Source organism: Mastigoproctus giganteus, chromosome 7 (genome assembly GCF_048544385.1).
Source record: "Mastigoproctus giganteus isolate SK-2022 chromosome 7, ASM4854438v1, whole genome shotgun sequence".
Taxonomy (NCBI): Eukaryota; Metazoa; Arthropoda; class Arachnida; order Uropygi; family Thelyphonidae; genus Mastigoproctus; species Mastigoproctus giganteus.
The window spans coordinates 113,092,528-113,112,306 of record NC_143581.1 but is presented as its reverse complement, the minus strand read 5'-3'; the positions used below and the strand labels follow the sequence as shown (position 1 = coordinate 113,112,306).

At 41.1% G+C, this 19,779-nt stretch overlaps 1 protein-coding gene and 1 pseudogene across 2 annotated transcripts in view; one reads left to right on the top strand and one right to left on the bottom strand.

The window, feature by feature from the left end:
- Npl4 (nuclear protein localization 4) overlaps positions 1 to 19,779 on the bottom strand; it is a 536,510-nt gene that overhangs the window by 159,040 nt on the left and 357,691 nt on the right. The gene's annotated exons all lie outside the window — the stretch shown is intronic.
- Positions 1,301 to 19,725, top strand: LOC150083156 (protein GVQW3-like; annotated as a pseudogene).

Genomic DNA, 19,779 nt, shown 5'->3' with positions numbered 1-19,779 from the left:
AGAGAGAGAGATGATATCCAGCTCAGGACCCTAGGTATGCCAAGCACATACTCACCAGATGTGAGCCCCTGGGGTTAATATAGCACCCAGTCTGCAAGTAGTAGTAGTAGTGGCACATGATGCAAGAAAGCAAGTGTAGGAGCTTATGCAGCATCAGCCAAAAAAAAAAAAAAAAAAAAAAATCACACCATTCCCTCCAAATGCCTGTCCAGTTCCTCCTTAAATTTATTTAACCTATCAACTTCTACAACAACAGATGGAAGTTTGTTCCAGCAATTAACCACCCGCTGGCTAAAGGCAAATTTCCGCACATCTATTCTACATCTGTCCTTTCTTAATTTGAACTTATGTCCCCGTACGTTGGTAATCTGAACAAAAAGTGACCAAACAACCAACGAAGTATGGATTGACATGTGGTATCCACACTACCGCTCTGTGTTACCAGACAAAGTTAGGTAGTAGATGACTCGTCAACCGGAGCAATACCACCACTTTGCTTATTGGAGCACAATTCTTCAACTTATCTTCCATCATGCAGTATGATTGATGTCTTTTGAGGTTATGATAGACATAATGGCAAGGTCCAATTCTCCTTAAATTTCAAGGGTACAACTCCAAAACAGTCTTCACAAGCAGGCAGCTAGACAATCCACACAGCAAACCTATTGGTAACTCTCTAGGAGGCTTCTGGATCAGCCAATGTATAATCGCACTGCCTCTCTACAAAATAGTGACTGGTGGGAGTCCGAGTAGTATATAGGTGGGGAATAATCAAGACCAGTTTATGGCAAGCAGGACATATCTTTGCCATGTGTTCGCCATATCTGAAAACACCATTACATCACAATAAGTTCTCTCTACCTTTTCTTATTAATGAATACAACATGAATAGTCAAAATATTAAAACAAACAACTGTGAAAAAATCTAAACCTCCCAAACACTTCCTCATTCATTTTACAAATAGACATGGTCTTAGTTCCAATCTCAATGATATCCATTTCCACTTGCAGCCTGCCAAACACTGCATACTTTTCTGACAGAATCCCAATTATTCTAATTATTCACTCTATGATTCCTTTCACTTCAACGGTGGTACTAATGAATACGAGGTCTGTCCAGAACGTATCCAGCCATTTTGAATATCTTGAGAACCGGTTGTGTGGTCTTGATGTAACTTGGCAGCTTGTCACAGGAGACTTGACTGTGCATGCGTGAACAGTCACTCTCCCGCGGGGCTAGTCCGTCGGCAGTGATATACCGTTGAGTGAGCTTGTGTACTGTGTGACCATCGCATTCACAATGACTGAGCGAGTAGATCAGCAAATCTTCACCAAATTTTGTTTCAAACTTGGACATTCATCCGTGGAAACTATTCGAAAGATTAGGAAGGCTTTTGGGGATGACTCAATGAGTGAAGCCCAGATAAAAATGTGGTACCGACGCTTCAAAGATGGGCGGAAATCTGTTGAAAGCAATCTATGTTCTGAAAGGCCTTCAAAAAGCAGAACACCCAAAAATGTTGAATGCGTGCGGGCTACAATAAACGAAAATCAGGGACTGACAAGGTATAAGGTATGTTCGTGTCAAATGGCACCTGGGATTTCTCCCAACTCCGCGTATGTTTCGCTGTATCGAGGACAGTACACTGTCAAGCAGGAGACTTGAAAGTGTATGGGCCGTGTCTGTGCAGTGTGATATGTTGTGCCCATTGTTTGACCGGCTTATTGGCCACTAGGCCTCTAGTGGGGCCTGATGTTGCCCATACCCTGCCACGTGTATTCAGTATCACAACAAATTGCTCTGGCAGGTCCTGCCACCTAGTTTCCTGGAATTTCAGTGGCTAGGACCTGAAAAAAAAAAAAAAAAAAAAAAATTTACGCATTTGACATTAGTGCTCAATGGGATTACTGTTTGGAAATCGTTGGTTGGGGTTGAACGCTAAAGAGTTGTGTTAAAGGCCTAATAGGTCGGTCAAAATTTTGATGTTATTAAATTAAGACGTGAGGCTATACACTAGATAAAAGCTAATAGTGTTTGTTGTCTTAGTGATTTAGACGAAACTTGCGGAATTTAGAGGTTGATTAGAATTTGGCAGCATTGTTAAGGGTGTACCTTGGTCGATTTAGTGAAAGAGGGGGGGGGGGAGACTGAATACTAGGGTAACACAGATGGAAGAATAGGGATGATAGAGTAGGCATCCCCAAAGTGTTAGTGGAGACGAGCCCCAACAGGCGAAGTATAGGGGGTAGGCAGGGAGGAGAGGAGACAGAAGAGATCTGTCCCCCCCTGCCTGGGGATGGGGTTTTAAAGGGAACCAGGTCAGAGTACTCAGTTCAGATCGCCAATGGCGCGTTGGCAGCAAAGCCACAGAATGTCTTCGTCAGTGTCATCTCCAAGCAGTGTCGAATCCGGTATGAAGATCAAGCTGCCTATCCCACTCCGTGGGGTGGGATATGTTAGCTGGTAGTGGGAACCCAACAGGTGAGTGGGGTGGGAGAGAGACATTTATTTCATCCATAATCTGCATTCTAATTTTACTTACATTTTTTTTTTTATATACAAGGTGTCTCAAAAATATTGGTACAAACATTTAGGGGAGGTAGGTAACATCTAAAGCAGCAATTTAAAAACTGGGAGGAGCAGACTAGTGCAAAAGTTTAACAGAAATGTAATTTTCATAACATAACATATATAAATTAAAAAATATATACATATAAATAAACTTTCATAACATAACATAAAATTTTATAACCTATTTTTTAAAGCATTTACTGCCACTTATCCCACTCTAACTTTGATATAAACATGAGATAAACATTTATTTGGAAAAAAAATATATTATATTTTGCTGAAAGGGATAGACGAATTATGATTGATATGATGTAATGTATATATATAATTGTAATATATATAATTTAGTGTTATATGTATGACATATATAGTTAGATTGCATAGTATAGCATTAGCTGCATGGTTGAAAATATGGTTTCAGCAGTGTGCGATTGTGTTTTTTATTGTTTTTAGCGTGATTACTTACTGATAATAATCGTTAGTAATTTAGAAGTTGTAGTTTAGAACTGTTAGTAATTTAGTTCTAAATTACTAACGTAATTTACAACTAGCAACAATGGCGGTTCTAAATTACTATTATGATGTGGTTACAAAGGAACTGAATGCAAAAAATAATTTTGATATCATATATTTGGATTTCAGAGAAAGCTTTTGAAACTGTTGCGCATGGAAGACTATTGTACAAATTGGAGCAGAATGGCATTAAGGGTAAGTTGCTGCAAGGGATAAAAGGATGGTTAAGTGGGAGAAGACAGAGGGTGGTAATCAATGGGTGCTGCTCTTCGTGGACTAATGTTATTAGTGGAGTCCCACAGGGTTCGGTGCTGGGTCCACTATTGTTTTGTATATTTATCAATGATATTGATGAAGGTATATCAGACTTAATGTCGAAGTTTGCAGATGATACAAAGGTTGGCAGGGTTGTTAATGACAGTAATGGCACTGTGCTACTCCAACAGGATCTAGAAAATTTGGGCAGATGGGCTAAGTGGCAACTGAAGTTTAACCTTGACAAATGCAAAGTACTGCATATGGGTAGAAGTAACCCCGGAGAAACATACCAACTGTGTGGTACTACACTTACGGTGGTAGAAAATGAAAAAGACCTGGGAGTAATTGTGCAGTCAGATATGAAGTTTTCTGAGCAATGCAGACAGGCTGCAAGGGCAGGTCTTGGGGTTTTGTCAATGATATATAGGAACTTTGCTAGCAAGGAAAAGGAGGCGATTGTCCCTCTGTATAAGGCATGGTCAGGCCACGCCTTGAGTACTGCATACAGGTGTGGAGGCCTCATTTTGGGAAAGATGTATATTTGCTTGAGCGTGTACAGAGAAGGGCAACAAGATTGGTGAGGGGAATAAAGGGATCCTCTTACCAAGAGAGGCTTAAGTTCTGCAAATTTCAGTGGGTGGAGACTAGGCACCTGCGCGGTGATCTGATTGAGGTGTATAAGGCCTTGAATGGGTTGAGCACGCTAAATTCTGATGGGATCCTTCCACTTGTTCAGATTACGAACCTAAGGGGGCAAAAATTGAAATTAAGAAAGGACAGATGTAGAATAGATGTGAGGAAATTTGCCTTTAGCCAGCGGATGGTTAATTGCTGGAACAAACTTCCATCTGTCGTTGTGGAAGTTGATAGGTTGAATAAATTTAAGGAGGAACTGGGCAGGCATTTGGAGGGAATGGTGTGATTTTTTTTTTTTTTTTTTTTTAGCTGATGCTGCATAAGCTCATACACTTGCTTTACTTTCTCTGTACTCGTTCCAGCAGCTCTACATCCTTCTTGAAATAAGGCCTCCAGACCTGTATACAGTACTCTAGGTGTGGCCTGACCATTGCCTTATACAAGGGAATAATCACCTCCTTATCCCTGCTAGAAAAATTCCTATATATCATTGACAATACACCATGAGCTACTCTTGCAGCCCATCTGCACTGCTCAGAGAACTTCATATCTGCCTGCACAACCACCCCCAGGTCCCTTTCATTCTCTACCACTGTCAGTGTAGTACCATAGAGTTGATACGTTGCTCTGGGGTTGCTGTTTCCCATATGTAGTACTTTACATTTGTCAATGTTAAACTTCATTTGCCACCTCTCAGCCCATCTGCTCAACCTTTCCCGATCCTGCTGCAGCAGCATAGTGTCAGTAGTTGATATACCATCATCCATATCATTTATAAATACAGAAAACAATAATGGGCCCAATACTGACCCCTGAGGGACTCCACTAATAACATTAGTCCACAATGAGCAGTGTCCATTGATTACCACTCTGTCTTCTCCCGCTCAACCACCCCTTTATCCATAGCAGCAATTTGCTTCCAATGCCACACTGCTCCAATTTGTGCAGCAGTCTTCCATGTGCAACAGTATCAAAAGCCTTTCTAAGATCCAAGTATATAATATCAAAGTTATTCCCTGCATCCAGTTCTTTTGTGACTGCATCATAGTATCCAATCAAATTGGTCAGGAAAGACTTCCCCAAAACAAAACCATGCTGTGTCTGAGCTATAACTGAAGTCTTGTTGATTGATTTGATTGATTTGGTAGTTGTTGGCGCATCGGCTTCTGTGGCCATATTGCACCTCCCAAGGTTTTTTGCAGTACTTTTATCCAAGCCCGAGGCGGGAATCGAACCCGCGACCTTTGGGTTGCCGGGCAGGTACTTTACCCACTCGGCTAGCCCGGTCGGCCTGAAGTCTTGTCTAGATGATCCTGCAGTGCTTCTTTAACCAGTGCCTCCATTAATTTTCCGCAAACAGAAGTTAAACTCACAGGTCTATAATTATTTGTGTCAGCCTTTGATCCTCCTTTGTGAATTGGGGTTACATTTGCACATCTCCAGTCCATGGGTACCTATCCCTGAGTCCAAGGAAGCTCTCGTAATTATGGCCAAGTGTTTGCTTACTTCCATTGCTGCTTCCTTTAATATAACTGGATAGATCCCATCCACCCCAGGTGCCTTATTTGTGTTTATCTTCAACAATTTCTCCTCCACTTTACCCTCAGTTATTACAAGATTCTCTAGCTTACTGCCAGAGTTGAATACACCTCTGGCAGCATTCCCCTCACTGAATAAATCCTCATGTGTGAATGTCGATGCAAAATATTCATTTAGTTTGTTAGCTTCCTGAGCAGGATCAACAACGGTTGACCCATCAATATCAAGTGGACCAATCTGATTCATCCCCTTCCTTCTAGAGTTTACATAAGTAAAGAACTCTTTGCTGTTTTTTTTTGCATCCCTTGCCAAAGATTTCTCGTAATCTGCCTTTGCCTGCCTAACCTCCTTTGTAACTTGGTTACAGATCAATTTGTATCCATCATAGGCTTCTGTGTCACACGTTAATTTATATGTATGCCATGCATTTTTCTTCTCTGCCATATGTCTCATTAGTTCATCTGACATCCATTTAGGCCTGAACCTTGAACAATATTTCTTAGTTGATATGTAAAGCCTAGTACCTTCCAAGATAAGTTCTTTGAATGCTTCCCATTTTGAGTTTGCTGTTGGTAACATCATCAGTTGGTCCTACTGTATAGAATTTAAATACTGTCTCAGACTATCTTAGTCACCTTTATGAAAGCAATAATCCTTCCCTTTACCCCCGATGGTAGTTACCTCCTTGAGTAAATCCCACTTCACACTGTGATCACTGCCACCTAGTTGTTCCTGTATCTCCAGATTCTTAATGCATGAAGAATCACTACTGATAATCAAATCAAGAGTATTACTCCCTCTAGTTGCCTCCCGAACATGCTGAGGTAGAAAACAATCATCCAATAAATCCACAAAAGCCTTGCTAGTGTGCGAGTGACCAGCCCCCAATTTCCAGTCAAAATCTGGGAAATTAAAATCCCCCATTATAAGGCTCTCTGATTTACTGGCCCACTCTATTTCCCCGTACAGTTTCTTATTCTACTCATCAGAGTCATTAGGCCTATAGCTCACTCCTACTCTCAATTTTGATCTCCCAATGCTTATGTCACACCAAACTGACTCGACACTGCACTGTCCAGCGATGTCCACTGGCTTCACTTCCTTGGATTTTTTGTATTTCTTAACTAATAGCATAACGCCTCCTCCCTTCCTATCCTGTCTATCCTTTCTGTAGATTTTGTACTCCCCAAATTCCAGTTCTGTATTCCTTATATCTGTGTGACACCTCGTCTCTGAAATCCCAACAATATCTGCCTTTGATGTTTTGAGCAATACCTCAAATTCATCAAATTTATTTACTAAACTCCTAGCATTGGTGTACATGCAAGTATACATGCATCTGTTCTTTTTCTTAGCTACCCTAACACAACCCATGTGTTTACTTGTACCCCAATGATTCCCAGCAGTCTCTGAAATATCCTGCATCTTATTTTCCAGGCTGCTGCTCATTCCAATAGAAGCAGTGCAAGAATCACTTTCACCTCTGCCAGTGGCTACTGTTAATCTATTAGTCCTTGTATCCCCCTAATCTAGCAGTTTTCCGACCCACCTAACACTGCCTCGATAGCATCAGCAAACATTCTTGCACCCTTTCTATTTAAATGTATCCCATCCCTGTAGAAGCAGTCTCTCCTGTTAACAAGTACAGACCAGGCTGAAAAAAATTCTACCCCTTGGGCCTTGCACAATCTTACCAGGGCTGAATTGATCGACAGGGCTCTCATCATATACTCCCTCCTATTGTGTCTGGGCAGAATTGCAGACACTTTCAAGTTCACAACCCTAATTCACGGCTTTTTTTTTACAGTGACCTGTACTTGTTAAGTAATTCCGTCAGTCTCCTACTCTTAATATCATTAGTGCCAACGTGTACAACTATATCACCTTTTGTGCCCTTCAATGATGATATCCGCTCTACAAGGTCATCAACCTTTGCCCCTGGCAGACATACCCTGGTCCTGTTCCACCTATCCTTTTTACAACGCATGTTTCCCGTTTTCCTGACAATAGAGGCACCAACAACTTTTTTTTTTTTTTTTTTTTTGGTAGTTGTTGGCGCATCGGCTTCTGTAGCCATAATGCACCTCCCAAGGTTTTTGCAGTACTTTTATCCAATCTCGAGGCGGGATTCGAACCTGCGACCTTTGGGTTGCTTGGTAGGCACTTTACCCACCTGTCTAGCCCGGTCGGCCACCAACAACTACTAGTTCCTTTGGGACCAGCGCATTCTGCCTTGGGGGCTACCGCTGTTTTGCGTGATGGCCAAGTGCAAGCTCTGGCGTTGGTGTGGGCAGCTGGGAGCTTGATGGGCCCCTCACTTTTAATCCTTCGAGGGCATCCACCCTGTCCTTCAAGCTCTCATATAGGCCCATAACAACGCTGAGTTGTCGTCTGATTTCCTTACACTCCTTGCATCGCGCACATACAAAGACATCCCCCATGGCTGTATCATGTCCCGTACCCAACTGCTCCACAAACATCAAGCAAGTAGTGCATTTTAAAAGGCTGCGATTCAGAGGGCAACTGCCCCCCTCAGTTCTCCCCTGAGCCACAGCACTCCCATTAGCTTGAGCCTTTTGCTTTGCTGCTCTGGTCTGAGTAGTAACATTTAGAGGTAACAGGAGTAGTGAGGGCAGACCACATTCAACACAAACTACCACCATGGAAGAAAGTGTGTTGAATACCGTCCAGAATAATCCTACTACCAGCACACGTGCCGTTTCCTCTGCCTTAGGAGCGTTTTGTTGCAGTGTACAGCATGTCTGGCACGACGATTCCTCACACCCCCTTTCATCTCCAAAAGGTTCAGTTACTGCTCCCGCAAGATCATCCTGCACGTGTGGCTTTTGCGCACTGGTTTCTCCAAGAAAGTGTTCAAGACTTGAATTTTCCAGCCTATGTTTTGTTCACAGATGAGGCTTATTTCACTCGGGAAGGCTTATTCAATCAGCACGATGCTTGTGTATGGGCTCACGACAACCCACACGGTGTGCGCCCCACAACATCGCTTCGCAATAAATGTGTGGGCAGGTATGGTCGGTGATTGCTTAGTCCGCCCGTACCTGTTACCATCCCACATGAACTCCGCTAAATATCGGATCTTTCTTGAACAAGTTCTACCAGGGTTACTTGACGATGTTCCAGCAAATGTGGGACGCAACATTTGGTTTCAACATGACTGGCTGCCTGCCCATTATGGAAGGTGTGTTCGTGACCATTTGAACAGGCGTTTTGGGTGTCGATGGATTGGACGTGGTGAACCCGTTGCCTGGCCCCCCACGCTCACCTGATTTATCGAGCCTTGATTTCTTTCTGTGGGAGCCCTCAAATCTATCGTTTGTGGAGACGGAAATGGATCTCGTGGCGAGACTCGTCTGCGCTGCTCCAACTGTCAAAGAAACTCCAGATCCGCCCATCCATGCTGTGTCGGTGTCATCGCGTCTCATTGTGGAACCTTCGAGCATCTGTTGTAACATCATGAAATGCATCGATCTCATATTCCATTGTTAATATTATGTCAAATAAATGTTTGCCACTAATTACTGTTTTCTGTCATTTCTGCTTCTTGTGCCTGTGCTACTACTTTCCCGTGACGTTTCCGGTTATGGGTTCCTATGCAATTCACATTCCTTTAGATGTACCTGCCTCCCCTAAACATTTATACCAATATTTTTGAGACACCCTGTATATTTTTTTTTTTTTTTTTTTTTTTTTGCAGGCCAGGGGAGAATGCAGTGATAGTGTTTAGTAAATGTTTGTTAGTGCAGTATATGTAAAGTAATGTAAGTTATTTTTAACTTTGTATTCTTCTGGCCAATTACATTTGCTCTTCCACTCATTCCCATTCACTCTCTCTTTCCCTCATGCTAGGTCACTCTATCTTTCACCAAAACTGCCATTTATTCCCTTTTACAATAATTCCTAGTTCACTCAGTGCCCAGCCTATTCATTCTATCTTTCATTTTCATTCATTCATTCTTCTTTCATTCTACATTGGATCCCCTTGCTACTAGCTTACTGATATTTTTTAGTTAATCTGCTTCCCTTGCCACCTGTACATCTCCCTCCCCTGCGTGGTTACTTATCTGGTGTGGGGCTCTAGGTTCCTACACATAGCAGGGTAGTCCTGGGGAGTTTTGTTATATCAGGTTCTGTCAGGGTGTGGTGGGAAACTTGGGCAATTTTACTATTGATTATTGTCTAATTGCTGGGGGGCTGAATTGCCATCCTTTGGATTGCTCTGCGCATTTCGAATACTTTCTGTGTGAAAGATGTAAAAGCTTTATAATTTTGCTCTTCTATGATGAACAGATGTTCTTCTCCCCTGGGAAGGGGACCAATCTGTGCTATTAGCTCTGTTCTGGGGATGTCATATATTATACATTCATATAGAATGTGTGCCCAGTCTTCACTTTCGCCACAGGTTCAGTTGGGGGTCATCGGTCAGGCCTAAGGAGGTTAGTTTCGCCTTTAGGGAGCCGTGCCCTGTCAATATAAATGTTGTAAAAAGTCCAGGAGCATACCACTTAGGTGGCGCTGGGCTAACCATTGACACCTGTGGCAGAAACCGTTTGGTAACCAGACCTCTGGTTTCCTGCTCCCACTTTGTTTGCCATAGCTCATGGAGCTTTGTGGCTATTCTTTTTCTTTCATCATTGAAGGTGTTGGTTGTGTCAAGGGCTATCCCTAGAAATTCTGTGGGTATGCCCTTTTTAAATCTATAATATAAACCTCTTTTGGCTACTTCCAGGTAAAGTGGGAGAGTTCCAGCCAGCAACTGTAGTGCAGGTGTGCTTACTGTGCGACATGCTCTGGTAATAGTGAGTAATATTGTCCTTTGTATTGATTCTAATTTATTCCAATTTTTTACTATGGCCGAGCAGATGAACCATGCACCGGCTCCATAGGTGATAACAGGTAGGAACGTTGCACAGTATATGACCGCCAGGGTCTTTCTTTTGAGCCCCCAGTCTGCTCGACTGATCCTGGCAATCATACCTGCATAATTTCTCACTTTCTTCATCAAATAGATCAAATGGGGGTAAAAAGTTAGTTTTGAATCAAAGACCACTCCAAGATATTTTAGTTCTGTTACCATTTTTATAGTGGTTGTGTTAATTTTGATTTGTCTTTTTGATTTGTCTTTTGATTTGTTTTTAAAATTGCCTTTTAGAAGTATTTGTTTGGTTTTTTCAGGTGATATTTTGAGCATGTGCATTTGTGCCTACTCCTGCAGCTGCAAGAGGGCTGCGTTTGCTCTTTGCTCTACAACCACTCGTGATTTACCTTTTACAAGGAAAATCATGTCATCTGCAAAGGCCAGGCTTTCCACGGAGCCCAGATCCAAGGCCAGAAATTCGTCCAGAACAATGTTCCAAAAGAAAGGGCCAAGGATTGAACCCTGCAGGCAGCCTTTATTCACAGGGCGTGTCAATTCCTGGAACATTGTGCGTATTGAGACAATTCTGTCTGTAAGGTAGCTGTTTATTACCTAATAGAGGTTTTGTGGGTCATTTGCCTGGCAAAATCTCCTAAGGACAATAGGCCACCAGAGTGAGTCAAATGCCCCAGCAAAGTCAATGGAGATTGCCAGCATATATTTCTCCTCTGTGTTTTTAACTGTTGTCAGTAGGTGGTGCATGGCATCCTCCGTGGAATTGTCCTGCTTAAAACTGTACTGATTGTTGAAATGCAAACTTCCTCCTGTGTAATATTGAGCTAATCTGCTATATATTAGTCTTTCATATATTTTCCCTACTATAGGGAGTAGGGCTATTGGTCTATATGATTTGGGATCAGTAGGGAGTTTTTCAGGGTTTTTGAGAATTAATCTTAACACAGCTTGTTTCCATATTTTTGAGAATATACCTTCTGTCATACAGTTATTATATAGTGCTATTAATTTATCTGGTGCTATTTCTGCCAATTTTTTGATAATCTCAACCTCTAAGAGGTCAAAACCTGGGCATTTATTGTTTTTGGTTTTAGATAGTGCTTTTTCTAAGTCTTGTATGGTGAATAGAGGTTCAATATTGGCATTGTCATATTCAGTGTTTTCATTTATAATGTTTAGCTGGGTGGGGGAATGATTCCCAGTTTCAGTCTGAACTGTCTAGGATGTTATTTACAGAATCCACCCAACACAGGGTTGGGGGTTCCATCTGGTTTGACAGCAGTTTCTAAGACATCTCCTCTTGGCAGCTTGTTGGCCACTATTCTGTAGACAACTCCTCAGGGGTTACTGTTTCCAGTAGTTCCCGCCAAGTGCCTCCAGCATTCCCTTTTCTTGTCTCTTATGAGGGCTGTATACTGATTTCTGAGAGTTCTATAAGAATCTCTCAGTGCATCCACCTCATTTTGTGGCCAAGATATTCTGGCTCTTTGAAAATGTCTTCTTGCCTGGTGTACCCTACTTCTGAGTATAGTCAGTTCTGGGCACCACCAAGGAACTGTCTGCGTCCTCGGTTTTTTCCGTAGGATAGACAGGGCTGCCGTTTTTGTTAAAATGATTGTCATAGTCAGTGTTTGCTCGTCCGAGCTACAGTTGCCTGATCTAGACCACTCATTTTCTTGTTTTTGCAGCTCAGCTACTGTATGTTCTGCAAAAATCTGCCAGTTTGCCTTTTTAAGGTAACACCTTTTGATGTCCAACAGGAAGTATTGGGTTGTTTGTAACTGCCTGTTTAGTTTGAAGGAAATGGCTCTGTGATCTGATGTGGTCCAGGCTGGCTGGGCACACCAGTCTGTGATTTTATAAGCTATTGAATTGGTGGCAAGAGTAACATCAATGTCACTCGCCCATATGGTACTGCTAAAAGTTGGGAGGTTATTTGGTTGGTTTAGTACTTAAAAGGGTGAGGTGGCTATATAGTCTGAAAGTATCTGGCCATTGTGTGTTCCTGCTCTGTCTTCCGTACGGCTATGCTATAAGGCTTACCGGCAGTTGACATCAGCGCGCACACACACACACACACACACACACACACACACACACACACACACACACACACACACACACACACACACACACTCTATGATATTTGCAGTAGGTAGCAAGTTTATGACTACTTGTAGGTATTCAATGGTTGGGTTTATATCTTCCCCTGGTCTGGAATATAGTGAAATAATGTAAAACTGTCCTACAGGACTGGTGATATGGGCACACACTCCCACTGGGGAGCAGAGGTGACCCACCTTTGTGACTGTAAGGTCAGTATTTTTAACTACTATTGCTGTAGAAGGGACACCTGAGGTGTATTCTATTATTTTATAGCCACTTGGGTATCCTTGAACCCTACCCATATGTGTGTAGGGCTCTTTTGAGTATCAAGATATCTATATTATTTTCTTCCAATTTGAGTTTGATCTGATCTACAACAGCTCTTGCTCTTTGAGCATTCAAATGGACAAGATTTAGAGCTCTAGTCACATTTATGTTTTCAGTCTGGCCCATAGTTGGTCCTAGATTATATAAATTTTACCGTCTTTTTATAACAGGGGCATTTATCATCCCTGATACTATGTGCATAGTCAGTCAGCCGTGCTACTTTACAGGTAGCACATTTTGGCTGCTGATTTTTATTTTGGCAGTTCTTGTAATCGTGGCCAGTGACTGCACAGTGGCCACAGACAGGGGAATGCTGTCTGCAGTCTCAGGCAGCATGGCCATATTTATGTCAGTTAAAGCACTGCTATATAGGAAAGAATTCCCTGAATTTATGGCTGGTCCAGCCAGCGTAGACTCTTTGCTGTCCTTGTAGGTTTTTCCAAATTCTGGGTGACACTTCCACAATGACGTTGAATTGCTCATTTCTTTTGTTTTTTGTCCCTCTTTTTAGAAGAAATTCTTTGGCAAATTCATCCAGTTCCATTATATTAATAAAGTTTTTGTTGTAGAAATCCAACATAAGAACGCTTTCCAGAGTTGTCTCACGGATGTCAAATATAATAATGTTGGGGTTTCTGCCCCTTGGCTTTTCTGTTTGCAGTCCCAGTTTTACTACCTCTGGGTTGGTTTCAATCTTTTTAACATCCTCCTTATTTGTTACTCCAATTAAAACTCCATTATCTTTTATTTTTCTCATGTTATTCACCTTTATTTCTTTCAAATGAGGTTTTAATTTTGTCATGACAGTATCTCTGACTGCCTCACTGGATTTGTATTAAGAGTCAGGCTTAGCCTTTATAATGATTATGTTTGTTTCTTTTGCCTTTGGTATTTCCTTAGTCTTATTGTTGGTTTGTTTAGTTTGTGATGGATGAATCTGCTTTGGTGGCCCTTGCTACTTGGGCATAAGTCAAAGTATTTATTTCTTTATAATCATCTTCTCTTCAGTCACTGTTTCTACTTTTGCTTTCAATACTTTGTTTTCTGTATTAAGTTCAACCACTCTATGTTCCAAAACAAACCAGAAGTTCACTATCTGCAATCTTGTTGCAGATGTAATCCTATTTATCTGTTTATAAGGAAACTCTTCTAGGAACAGTTTCATTTCTTTAATTTGTCTTATGCGATACTCTATTTGATTTATAAACTGAAATTTCCTCTCCTCCTCTGTTTTTGTTACCTGTGATCCTAAATTACCTTTCTCCTTTCGATTTTGCCTTTTCTAGCCTGTTTTATACTAAAGTGGCATGATTCTAAGTCTTCGTTTGTGTTTAGTGCTTGTATCTTACAATCAGGCAGGTCCTTCAAGTTAGGATTGCGATCGATATTTTTTGATTTTTCAGTTTTTCCCCCTGTGAGTTTTGGTCTTTGCCAGTCATTCTGCTGTTATTATAACATTTCTTATATCCAGGGGAGTAATTTAAGGTATATTTTATAGTCTTGGGCCTATTAAAACCCAAGATGCAACGTTTTTTGAGTACGAGTGTAGCCTGTGTGGACGTAGCTTATTACAGCTTCCGGAACAGAGAAGTTTTTTCTGATGTATTTTCTGTTTTATTAGTTTAAATTGGCATATTAACTTATTTTCTAGAGTAGCTTTATATTCCTAGTTACGATACTTAGTTTAAAGTTTAACTTAGATAGAGATTTTGTAGGTATTACTTAGTATCGGTAAGGGTATCAAATCCACGTGTTACAAGTTGCAGCTCCGTTCAACGAGAGGTTTTTTTTAAACCATATTTAGCGATTTATTAACCAATTGTTATATCAAATTATTTTCTATAAGTAGCTAGTCAGGATCCTTAGTTTATTCTGAATTGAGACAACGAGATTTGGAAGTTAATCGATACTTAAGTGTCCGCAGATTTACGGTTCGTAAATTACCGCCATTGTTATGCAATACAAAATATCTCGAACTATATAGCATAAGCTTAGTATAGTATAGTACATAATATAACATTGCCAATCAATCAGTAAATCTATTAATCTTGTTGAACTTCATTGTCAATTAAATTGTACTTTTAACTATATACATATAACGACTTAGATTACGTAACATAAATAATTAGCAAAAATAAATAATTAATACTTAACTTGATACGGAAGTTATATAAAAGGATTTCGTAGATAACACTCGATACTGAAACATAAATATAGCATTATAACCGTGTTGAGATACAAGTTTAGGGTTTTAATTTTGTACCGAAATTCAAATTTTATTGAAATTAAATCGAAATCATGACTCAGACCAGAACGGCAAAGCAAAAGGCTCAAACTAATGGGAGTGCCGTGGCTCAGGGGAGAACTGAGGGGGGCAGTTGCCCTCTGAATCACAGCCTTTTAAAAGGCACTATTTGCTTGATGTTTGTGGAGCAGTTAGGTATGGGACATCATACTGCCATTGGGGATGTCTTTGTATGTGCACGATGCAAGGAGTGTAAGGAAATCAGGCGACAACTCATCGTTGTTATGGGCCTATATGAGAGCTTGAAGGACACGGTGGATTCCCTCGAAGGATAAAAAGTGAGGATCATCAAGCTCCAAGCTGCCCACACCAACGCCAGAGCTTGCACTTGGGCATCACACAACACAGCGGCAGCCCCCAAGGCAAAATGCGCTGGTCCCAAAGAAACTAGTAGTTGTTGGTGACTCTATTGTCAGGGAAACGGGAAACATGCTTTGTAAAAAGGATAGGTGGAACAGGACCAGGGTATGTCTGCCAGGGACAAAGGTTGGTGATGTAGTAGAGCGGATATCATCTTTTAAGGGCACAAAAGGTGATATAGTTGTACACGTTGGCACTAATGATATTAAGAGTAGCAGACCAGCGAAATTACTTAACAAGTACAGGTCACTGTTGAAAAAAGCCGTGAATTAGGGTTGAATTTGAAAGTGTCTGCAATTCTGCCCAGACACTATAGGAGGGAGTATATGATGAGAGCCCTGTCGATCAATTTGGCCCTGGAAAGATTGTGCAAGGCTCAAGGGGTAGAATTTTTATCAGCCTGGTCTGTACTTGTTAACAGGAGAGACTGCTTCTACAGGGATGGGATACACTTAAATAGAAAGGGTGGAAGAATGTTTGCTGATGCTATCGAGGCAGTGTTAGGTGGATCGGAAAACTGCTAGATTGGGGAGGGATACAAGGACTAATAGATTAATAGTAGCCACTGGCAGAGGTGAAAGTGATTCTTGCACTGCTTCTATTGGAATGAGCAGCAGCTTGGAAAATAAGATGCAGGATATTTCAGAGACTGCTGGGAGTCATTGGGGTACAAGTAAACACATGGGTTGTGTTAGGGTAGCTAAGAAAAAGAACAGGTGCATGTATACTTGCGTGTAAACCAATGCTAGGAGTTTGGTAAATAAATTTGATGAATTTGAGGTATTTCTCAAAGCACCAAAGGCGGATATTGTTGGGATATCACAGACATGGTGTCACACAGATATAAGTAATGCAGAACTGGAATTTGGCGAGTACAACGTCTACAGAAAGGATAGACAGGATAGGAAGGGAGGAGGGGTTATGCTATTAGTTAAGAAACACATAAAATCCAAGGAAGTGAAGCCAGTCGACATCGCTGGACAGTGCAGTGTCGAGTCAGTTTGGTGTGACATAAGCATAAAGTCTTATAATGGGGGATTTTAATTTCCCAGATATTGGGAAATTTGTGGAATTTGTGGATTGGTTACTCACACACTAGCAAAGCTTTTGGGGATTTATTGGATGATTGTTTTCTAAATCAGCATGTTCAGGACGCAACTAGAGGGAGCTCTTGATTTGATTATCAGTAGTGATTCTTCATGCATTAAGAATCTGCAGATGCAGGAACAACTAGGTGGCAGTGATCACAGTGTGAAGTGGAATTTACTCAAGTAGGTAACTACCATCGGGGGTAAAGGGAAGGGTTATTGCTTTCATAAAGGCAACTAAGATAGTCTGAGACAGTATTTAAATTCTATACAGTAGGACCAACTGATGATGTTACCAACAGGAAACTCAAAATGGGAAGCATTCAAAGAACTTATCTTGGAAGCTACTAGGCTTTACATACCAACTAAGAAATATTGTTCAAGGTTCAGGCCTAAATGGATGTCAGATGAACTAATGAGACATATGGCAGAGAAGAAAAATGCATGGCATACAAATAAATTAACGTGTGACACAGAAGCCTATGATAGATATAAGTTGATCTGTAACCAAGTTACAAAGGAGGTTAGGCAGGCGAAGGCAGATTACGAGAAATTGTTGGCAAGGGATGCAAAGAAAAACAGCAAAGAGTTCTTTACTTATGTAAACTCTAGAAGAAAGGGGATGAATCAGATTGGTCCACTTGATATCGATGGTTCAACTGTTCTTGATCCTGCTCAGGTAGCTAACAAACTAAATCAATATTTTGCATCTACATTCACACATGAGGAATTATTCAGGAAGGGGAATGATATAGATGAAATAAACATTGGCAGTGAACTAGATGATCTTGTAATAATTGAGAGTAAAGTGGAGGAGAAATTGTTCAAGATAAATACAAGAAAGGTACCTAGTTTTATTAAAGGAGGCAGCAAAGGAATTAAGCAATCAGTTAGCCATAATTATGAGAGCTTCCTTGGACTCAGGGGAGGTAGCCACAGACTGGAGATGTGCAAATGTAACCCCAATTCACAAAGGAGGATCAAAGGCTGACACAAGTAATTATAGACCTGTGAGTTTAACTTCTGTTCCAGGAAAATTAAGCACTGGTTAAAGAAGCACTGTAGGATCACCTTGACAAGAATTCAGTTATAGCTCAAACACAGCATGGTTTTGTTAAGGGAAGGTCTTGCCTGACCAATTTGATTTGATACTATGATGTAGTCACAAAAGAAATGGATGCAGAGAATAACTTTGATATTATATATTTGGATCTTAGAAAGGCTTTTGATACTGCTGCACATGGAAGACTGCTGCACAAATTGGAGAAGTGTGGCATTGGTGGCAAATTGTTGCTATGGATAAAGGGATGGTTGAGTGGCAGAAGACAGAGTGGTAAGTAATGGACACTGCTCATCATGGGCTAATGTTATTAGTGGAGTCCCTCAGGGTTCAGTGTTGGGTCCATTGTTGTTTTCTGAATTTATAAATGATATTGATGATGGTATATCAAGCTTAATGTCCAAGTCTGCAGACGATACAAAGGTTGGTAGGGTTTTTAAGGACGCTACTGACGCTATGCTGCTGCAACAGGATCTGGAAAGGTTGAGCAGATGGGCTGAGAGGTGGCAAATGATGTTTAAAATTGACAAATGTAAAGTACTACATATGGGAAACAGCAACCCCAGAGCAACGTATCAACTCTGTGGTACTACACTGACAGTGGTAGAGAATGAAAAGACCTGGGAGTAATTGTGCAGGCAGATATGAAGTTCTCTGATCAGTGCAGATGGGCTGCAAGAGTAGCTCATGGTGTCTTATCAATGATATACAGGAATTTTTCTAGCAGGGATAGGGAGCTGATTATTCCCTTGTATAAGGCAATGGTCAAGCCACACCTTGAGTACTGTATACAGGTCTGGAGGCCTCAATTCAAGAAGGATGTAAAGCTGCTGGAACGAGTACAGAGAAGAGGGCAACAAGGTTAGTGAATGGAACAAAGAGTTGCTCTTACGAAGAAAGGCTTAAGTTTTGCAAATTACAGTGTCTGGAGACTAGGCACTGGCGAGGTGATCTGATAGAGGTGTACATAGCCTTGAATGGTGAGCATGCTCAATGCTGATGGGATACTGCCTCTTGCTCAGAATAATCACGTGAGAGGGCATAAATTCAAATTGGAAATTTGAATTTATGTCCTCTCAGGTGAGGAAAGACAGATGTAGGATAGATGTGCAGAAATTTGCCTCTAGCCAGTGGGTAGTTGGTTGGTGGAACAGACTTCCACCTCTTGTTGTGGAAGTTGATAGCCTGAATAAATTTAAGGCCCAGCTGGACAGGTATTTCGAACGAAATGAGGGGTGAAGTGGAAGGGTTTTTTTTTTTTTTTTTGGCTGATGCTGCATAAGCTTGCTTTCTTGCATCATATGCCTCTACTAATGCTCATGTTTTCCAGTTTTGGCGGTAAAACAGTCACACACAAAGAAAGGTACTCTTATATGCACGAATATGTTTAATCTAAGTGAAATTTACATTTCCCCTAAGCATAGCATAGCAGGGATATGCTTATCCCTGCTATCCAGCTAATTTGATTGAAAAATTTATCCCAATTTTTGGAATTTTGAGGCGTTGCTGTATCGAAATCGGCAATAGTAGGATTGCTAGCGCTGTAACAATCGTACTGTGCATTCAAAAAAAAAAAAGCCAACATTAGCTAAAAACAACTATAACTAACAAGCTTGCCTGAATAATACTAGTTGTTTTCATCTGTAGACAGCATGTAGAATCCAAGTTTTATGGTTTTTGAAGTCGGGAAAATCCAAGAAATCCTCTCTGCCGCCGTCAGTTACTATCCACTGTTTACATCAAGTGGAGCTTCTTGCAGGTGCCGGTACTATACAGTGAGAGAAATAGAAAAAGATGTGGGGATTCCACGGACTATTGTTTCAGAGATTTTGACGAAGGATCCTGGCATGAAACGTGTGGCCGCAAAATTTGTTCTGTGGCTCCTGTCACAAGATCAGAAGGAATTTCGTTGAAGTTGCACAGGACTTGCTTGAAACCGCAAAAAATGACCCAGATTTCCTCAAATAGCTCATAACCGGGGATGAGTCATGCATCTATGGCTATGACCCTGAAACCAAAGCTAAAATCGCCTTTGAAAGGGAGATTTCAGCCTATAGACAAGATTAAGGAGAACATGACAAGGCAGATGATGGCAATCCCAAAAAAGGACTTTGCAGATTG